The sequence below is a fragment of the Pristiophorus japonicus genome, chromosome 4 (assembly GCF_044704955.1).
Source record: "Pristiophorus japonicus isolate sPriJap1 chromosome 4, sPriJap1.hap1, whole genome shotgun sequence".
Lineage (NCBI taxonomy): Eukaryota > Metazoa > Chordata > Chondrichthyes > Pristiophoridae > Pristiophorus > Pristiophorus japonicus.
Window position 1 is genome coordinate 210,907,151 of NC_091980.1, and position 9,022 is coordinate 210,916,172.

A 9,022-nucleotide genomic window follows, 5' to 3' on the forward strand; every position below is an offset into this window, starting at 1 on the left:
TCCATTCCCTTTCCATCTGATCATCAAAATGTGCCATATGGAGTAGTTGGTAGCAACAATTGAGCATAATTCCCAGCTCTAGCATTTTAAAAGTATTTTCAAAACCAAGTTTTGATAATATTTTTGTCATCAGTAGTGTTGAATTTCTGTTCACTGAAGGACCAGGAAGTGTGTTCTTTTCCACAGACATTGTTTCTAACATTTTAAAATCTGAGTTGCACTAAATTGTCATTTTCTCTACAAGGATTTTGCAAATCACTGATGTATTTGGCTGGCTATTTTAATGATCCTCCAGTTAGTTCCAGGCCAAACTGATATTCCCAACAGTAGTTTTAAATAATTATTTAAGTCAGCTGGCTTCATACCAGTTTTCTTCTTGAAGTTCTGTCAGTTTCAGTTTGATATCATTGATAGAGGAGAACAGATGTAGGGAAACCTTATAAAACTGGATTTAGATTAGTCCAAACAAAATAAAGATGACATTAAAATTGAGAGATAATTTGTGTGTTACCTGTGGATCTGCAGCTTTCTTGAGGTAGCACTTCAGTCAGGAAGTCTCCTTAGGTTTCCTACTGGAAGCCTATCAGTTATATTGACATTTGTACTCTGGTTTGATAACCGGAGGGGCAGTGTTGTATGGCGGGGTCAGGTTGGTAGAGGACCTTTACCAACCTGAATGAGGTCGAGAGCATGGGCCTTACACTAAACATTCGTAAGACAGAGGTCCTCTACCAACCTGCCCCCGCCACACAGCGCTGTCCCCCAGTTATCAAAATCAACAATGAGGTCTTGGACAAAGTGTACTATTTTCCATACCTTGTGAGCCTATTGTCAACAAGGGCAGACATCGACGACGAGGTCCAACACCGCCTTCAGTATGCCAGTGCAGCCTTCGGTCGCCTGAGGAAGAGAGTGTTTGGAGAGCAGGACCTCAAACCTGGCACCAAGCTCATGATCTACAGAGCAATGGTGATACCCGCCCTGCTATATGGCTCAGAGTCATGGACTATGTACAGCAGGCACCTCAAAACACTGGAGAAGTACCAGCAACGCTGCCTCCGCAAGATCCTGCAAATCCATTGGCAGGATAGGTGCACCAGCGTAAGTGTCTTAGCTCAGGCCAACATCCCCAGCATCGAAGCACTGACCACACTCGATCAGCTCTGCTGAACGGGTCACATCGTCCACATGCCTGACACGAGACTCCCAAAACAAGTGCTCTACTCGGAACTCCAACACGGCAAGCGAGCCACAGGTGGGCAGAGGAAACACTTCACGGACACCCTCAAAGCTGCCTTGAAAAAATGTAACATCCCCCCGGCATCTGGGAATCCTTGGCCCAAGACTGCCAAGTGGAGGAAAAGCATCCAGGAAGGCGCTGAACACCTCCAGTCTCTTCGCGAAGAGCAAGCTGAAGCCAAGCGTCGACAGCGGAAGGATCGCATGGCAAACCATGTACCTCAGCCACCCCTTCCTTCAACCATCATCTGCTCCACCTGTGACAGAGACTGCAGATCCCACATTGGACTCTTCAGTCACCTGAGAACTCATTTTTAGAGAGGAAGCAAGTCATCCTCGACTCAGAGGGATTGCTTATGATTGATGACTCGGGTTTGCATTTGCCAATGTATCTAAAATAGTTTGAGAATGGTTTCACAGATCTTCACTGGGAGTTCAAAAGGTGGCAAATTTTTGTCTTTTGGAAGTTTGGTTCAGTTTCAATAAAAAAAAAAATCTGATAAAGTACTTTATGTCCAGTTTGTTTTACTGGGGGGAAAAAATGCAGTGTAATATTTGAATGTGAATTCCACTGCTTGTGTGTATTTGTAAAGAATGGAATAATTCAGTGACAGGAAAAAAATAATTTTTCATCAATAAAAGTCTACTTGGATTTAGGTAATTAGCATTAAGGGAAATGTAGAGCTTAGAAAAGCAATTAATGCAGTTCCATGCCAAACAGTGGAATTCATTTATAGTTTATGTAAATATTTTAACGGTCCTATATCCTCACCACAATGATGGAAGGTGCTAGAAGTGTTGCTTTTTAAAAAGAAAGAAATTGCACTCCAAACACTGGAGGGTTACTGGAATGGTAAAACAAGTCCATTTATAAATTAACATAGCTTTGGGGATTTTAAATGTCTGTTACATGTTAACCAAAAATTCTGGCTTATACAGTTCATTGTTTTCCTTTGGGAGCCAGTGGTCATTGCATTGTATTTAGAGGCTGGCTGGTTGGCTCCAAAGTGGAAGGGTTTCCTTCCTCTAATTCCCTTTGCCAGAAATTCAATCCAACAAAGAGGACAGGGCAAGGAGAATCCTTCCAGGAACTCCTCCATGTCAGTATTTCTTGTTTGGAAACTCTAGGAGATAATGACACTTCCTCTTTGTCTACAGCCTTGCCAACTTGAGACGTGGAAGCTAAGGGCCTTTGAGTTCCTCTCTCTGTCAGCCGGGGTGTCCATTTTCCCATGTTGCTATTAACTATAATGTATGTATTTTAAGTCTTCCTCGATTTTGAGGGGCTGCCTATGATGATGATTAATAGCTTGTTTTCAAACTGCCCCCAGATGTACTTTTACATTCCCATATAGGAAATTGTGGCAATGAATTGTGGTGCTAAAATCTTGATATTTGGCCATTTTTTTTAAGTATCACTGCTCATCATTACATAACAACCATTGGCTCACTTTAGTAACAATTTCCCCTCCCTTTGGCACAAGGTGGAGAGAATGATTATTGCTCATATGAGGAGTTATCCCAAATTATATTGTGACATTGAATCACTTCTTGCCTGTCTGCACTAAACAGAAGAAAATTATAGAATCGTGTATTTCAAAGTATACCAGAAGGGACTAGCCGGCTTTGAACTGGGTTATCAGTTGTTATCGAAAGGATTGAAGAAATTGCATTTTATTTTCAAAGTGATGGAACCCAAAGTAGTTTTATTTGTGTAACTGCTCAAGATGCAATTGTAATGTAAGTCCTACACATTACTTTCTACAATGACAAATCGAACAGCATAAATGGCAGCAGGCTATCGAGGCTTTGCATTTCATTAAATGCTCTATTTTGCATTGCCTACACGTCATAAACAATCAGAGTGAAGAAACACTGCTAAATAATCTATGATTCACTAAGTACTGAACATAGTAAGCATTTAACTGTTCCTTGAACCACTGAGGCAATACTATAATTTCAGAAAAGCAGCACTTCCTGTGAATATATAAAGCCAAGGATGTTACCAGAATTGAGAGGATGCAACTATCAGGAAACATTGAGCAGTCTGGGATTCTTTGCTCTGGAAAAGAGGAGAAATAAAAACTGAAAATACTCAGCAGGTCAGGCAGCATCTGTGGAGAGAGAAACCGAGTTAACGTTTCAATTCGATGACCTTTTATCAGAACTATCTAAGAGGAGACCTGATGGAGATCTTTGGTGTTCGACAGGGTGGATGTGGATAAATTGTTTCTACTTCTGAGTATGTCCAGAAAAAGAGTGAATAAGTATAAGATAGCCACTAACAGATCAAATTGAGAATTTAGGAAGAATTGCTTTACACAGGGTGCCGAGAATGTCGAAGATGCTGCCACAGGAAGTGGTTGAAGCAGGTAGCATTAATGCATTTAAAAAAATTAATTCTTTGAATGTGGGTACCACTAACAAGGCCAGCATTTATTGCCCGTCCCTTATTGCCTATAAACCTCATGCCTTGGTCCTGCTTGGTGGTGGAAGTCACGTATTTTGGGGAGGTGCTGTCATGGAAGCACCTTTTAAGGGGCTTTTGTCAAAATTGAATTTTGTATTTTTCCTGCTCGAATAATCCCACAAATTATTTTGAATCACTTTCCTTTGAAATTAAACTATTTCAGATGTACATCGAGATTTTGTGGTGTGTGCCTGCCACCCAGAGGTTAATGACGGCATAAACAGAAAATGTTCCCATTATTAATCTATTTTACCCAGGATCTGATATATTCCTTTTGTAGAAAATTCTACAGTAACACAATCCTGTACAATGTTTAATATTTTAATCTTTTTACTTTGTTTTCATTGAAAAATTACATCACTTCCAAGCTCTGCAAAATAAAAAGTCAAATAATGTTAAAATAAAAAAACATTGAAACAACTTTACTTTAGAATGAGGTGAAGTTAATTTAGTAGTTTATCCAACTAATACCAGTCAGTGCGTTTTCAGACTTTTTATAGGAGTGATGTTAAATAAAATACTTCACATAATAGATCTTGCACCAGAACTGGCTTTCGACATCTCTGAAACCTATCTCACCATTAAATTACTGTGTTCATTTATTTAGACCAACTAAAATAGCAGAGAAACAAGTACTTGGTAGGAATTGTGGGTAAATAATCATTGCAAACTCAAAAGTTCACCCTGCCAATCATTCTCTATTCAATGAGAAAGCTGACATCATATTGGGATGGGTTTACTTACACAATAACTATGAATCCTTGAACATACATTTGCTGATGCAAAAGCATCATGGAAACCCAGGTGACCTCAACAAGGCAAATAATGCCCTAACCAGATGAATAATTACCAACAGAGAAACATTCAGCGTCATTAATGGAAACCAATGGATAACACACAGGGAAATGCCTTCATATTAGGATTTAGCTCCCATTAAAATGAAAGGAGAAGTAGAGTTACAAGCACAGATAGCTGGCCAGTGCTTGTAGTTCCTTGAATCCGCCGTTGTTGAAATATGCTTGGTTAGCTATCTGCTGGGTGACCAAGTAAACTGTCTAATATGAAGGCATTCCTTTCAGTACATGACTCATTGGTCTTTGTGTAATTTCTCTCAGCTGGTTATTATTCATCTGGCGAGGGCATTCTCGCGTAGAATGCTCTAGCGAGAGGAAAGAAGAAAAACCTGACATGGCCTGTTTGCACCTACAATGAGCCAGTCTTCTATTATCTGATTATGGCGTGGCTTTGGCAGCAATCTTGAAGGTTATGTGGAGGTGAGTGGTCTCTACACAAATATTTTTTACAAAAAGAGGGGAATTCTCCAAAATGTAAAAAAAACTCAGAAAAATGAATTAGTTCATGGTAATCAAATGCAGAAATATATCTTATCTTCTATTTGTTCATATCTCAAATTTAGTCAAAAGAACTGAGGGTGCTTGTCAACTGTGCCATCAGTAAGAGGCGTCCACATTTCCATTGGAAGGAAAACATGAATAGAGGGCAAGGCCAAGGTTGTCTGCTGTCTTTATGATTGAATACAGCAGATGTCTTGTATTCTCTGGTTCTCTTTGATAGATTGACAAATAATGACAGACCATATCATGCAGAGAATGAATTCGGAATCAGGCTTATTCAGAAATTAAATAGAAGCAAAAATAAACAGATCGATGACAATGAATCACAATATATTCCTCATCTCGTGAACCGTTGCAGACCAGCTTTTTTAAGTCTTTAAAATCCTAGAGGTTCTCTGATAGCACATCTGTAATGCAAAGTTTATTAACAAAATTGGGTATTCAGAGTACTCATGAGCTGCAGATAGTCAATTATCCAGCAAAAGCATACCTTCGCTCTCGTCTAGATTAGTGCAATAATTATACCCACTCTCTATTTTGAAATCCAAACTGAGACTAAGGAATGTGAAAAAGGCGTTTTCATCATTCAATACAGCGGTCATTCAGTAGGGTTCAAAGTCATTCCGAGAAACGTTTCTGACTAGACACTCCCTTTTAGAACAAAGCCAAGCTGTGAGAATGTTTCTTGTAGGGACTCCCTGATAGGATAAATGATTTAATCTGTCTCAACCAAAGAATTATATAAAATATTTTTGTCGTTTGTATGGCTATGGCAATTCACACCTGTTGAGCAATGTACATGGGCCCTTTGAAGTGACATTAAAACGGGAGATGAGGAAAGCTGCATATATAGAGAAGAGCACATTAAATGTTAACTGACTGTAAATGAATTGAAACTTCCTCAACTCAAGATTAGGGGTTAAAAGAAGTCTTCTCGCCTTAAAGGTGGACTCCCTGATATAAGGAACCGACACCCGTGCCCGTATAACGACCACGGAATCACTCAAACGAAACCTTCGGTTCAACTTGTTTATTTCGAGCACATGCAAGGGAAAAGTTCAAACGTGAACCTTCCCAGAACAATGGTTTTTACCCACAGTTTATACACCAAACCCAAGTGTGTGCCTCCCTCACAAAAGCACCGGTTGGTTTACTGCTTATCAGCAAAGTTACATTGGCCCTGAAATTCCGAGGAGGGCTTTCCACGGGTAAATCCTGAAAAAATAGAAATAAACTGTGCGCTTACCTGGAGCTGCTGCGCACGTTGGGACTTCCGATTCACAGGCCTCCTCTCCCAACGACACGCAGCGTGTGCACGTCAGGACGTCCGCAGGAGTCACATGTGCCTGGACACCCAATCACAGGTAAGTCTTTTCTCATTCATAGTAGTAGGAGATTCGTAAGTTACTATAAATGAGAAAAACCCCAAAACGCACAAACACTACCAAACATTTAAAAAACACCACACAATAAATAGAAATTAAAAATGTTACACGTTTTTTTAGATTAAAAAAAATTCCAGATTTTTAAAAAAATTAGGGTTCGGGTTTAAAATAAAATTATCTGAGTAGGCAGGGTTTTAACATAAATGTGTTTTTTAAATTTTTATTTTAATCATGTTTTTTCTATGTTTTTACACTCTTATGCCTGTAAAAATAGGCTATATGCCTGCTTTTTCAGGCGCAAGATTTTAAAGGACATTTGCAGGGCAATATATTCGTAAATATCGGAAATCTTGCCCTGCAAGTGTCCTCGATCCCAAGATACGGAGGATCTGTCAAGCTAGAAACTTGACAGAGCGGAAATGCCGGTTTTCAGCGCATACGCATTGCGCGCTGAAAACCGGCTTTTCCGATGCCTTCCCGGGTCCGTAAAAACTTCGTACGGACCCGGGACATCGGAATTTCAGCGCCATTGATTTGGCATCTCGTATCAGACTGGCTCTGAGTGGTGTTTCCCAACTGTCCATCTCCCATCCTATGTTAATTGTGTTTGTTCAGTGATGTGAACTTTGCCTTCGTCCCCATGACGCCTGACGTAACTGTTCCCAAACATTGGCTTTCTTTTCTCTTCCCCAGAGATTCTAGTCAAAATGTATCTTAACAAAGACAGTAGGTCAGCAGTTATGTGTTACTAAGTTAAGGATGGTTCATTAACCATCAGCCTTAATTATGTTATAAGTGTGCTTTACATACATAAGCTAGTGTTATATACAATAGGCAATTATAATCCATACCATAAGGTAGAAGAACTTCACCGATTCCTCAGACCCTCCTAATATTGATAAGCCCTTTTAATCTGAACCATTTTAGGTGTCAGAATCAATTCACCACCTTCAGTATCTCCATTCTTGACCACCTATCTGTCTGCTCTTTGCCTGCTACAACTCTTTTGGGGAGGGGAACAAAATAAATATTAGATCAAGTGCCCCCCCGATCTGGGGGACACTCCAGACACTTTTAACTGCCCTCTTTTTTTATATTTTTTTTTGTGGGTTTTTTTGTGATTTTTTTTTGGGGGCATTAAAATTATATATTTTACAAGTGCCCCTTCCTGCTACAACTCTATACCCCTTACACAGCTGTTTCACTATCTGTACCTCTTTTCTATAAAAGGTAACAATCTCTTAACTGTTTACTTTGCTACCCACTATAGTGCCCTGTAGTGCTTAAACTATATGCAAAGACCTCATAAGTGTAAGTTTACAATAGCTTCAGGCTTTTGCTCATCTGGTTGGTGAGAAGTCTTCATGTAAATAGTCTCTAATTACTCCAATTACATCAGAAGGCATTCCAGCAGCAGGGGTTCAAGTTAGGAACTCCAATCCTATCCACATCACACCCCTTGCCATGTTTTCATTATCCTGTTTGACCTTCCACTCTCTGACCTTGTTGATTTCTGGATTCTTTTACCTCAATCTGGTTCAGCAAAATTACTGAAACGAATACCGTTTGTGCTTTAAACAAAGCAAGCTTTTATTTAAAAAGCAAATCCCGATCGGGGACTTTATCAGACAGAAGGAATGCAAGTCTGTTCGAACGCACCCACTTCCTACGGACAAAGTGACGTTACATTGTAAAGGGACGACGGTTATACATTTTCGGCAAAAGATAACAAGATAGGGCTAGAGTGACATCCTAGTCCAGCCTATCTCTTTTGATCCCTCTTTCCCTTTGTCCACTCATAAGTCGACCTAAGTATGGTCTGATTTTAAACAAAGACCTTCTGTTAATGTTTCAGGTTAATAACATGATTTAATAAGACCTTGAGGTTTTTCTGCAAGCTGTGGGTTTTGTTTCAATATGTGTTAGTGTTGTAACATTTCGCAGTCTCGAGTCTGAGATGTCATGGCTATTCCTCCATGAATTCTGTGTTAGCTTATACTGTCCCTATACAATTCCACGTTCTCAACTTCAATGTCTCTATACATTTTTAAACATTCACAACCTGAGCGATCAGTCCTCAGCAAAGGCCTCAGCTTCATCCCATTACACCTCCACCTAAATGAATTTCGAGCTTGGCATGATGTTGAACTCTTCTTTTGCCTTCATCTCCATGCCCAATCCTTTGGCCAGGAGTCTTCCCCTGCACAGCAGACCCTTTCTCCCGCCTTCAGAAATCTCAGTCCACCTGGACCCCTCCGTCTGGCCTCTTACCCTCTCTAGATCTTTTCATTGGGAACTGCCAGCGTGACTTGGGCAGTCTCAATTTCTCTGCTCCCTTCACTCATTCTAATCTACTAACCCTCCATGGCCAGTAACCTCAGTTCCCCAACCCCATACAGCCCGCTGTTACCTCCTTCCTAAGATCCACAAACAGAACTGCCCTGGTAGACCCATCGTTTCAGCCTGTTCTTGTCCCACGGAACCTATTTCTTCCCTATCTCGACTTTTTTTTTCCCTTATCCAGTCTCTTCCAACCTACATCTGCAACTCTTCTGACGCCCTCCACCACTTTA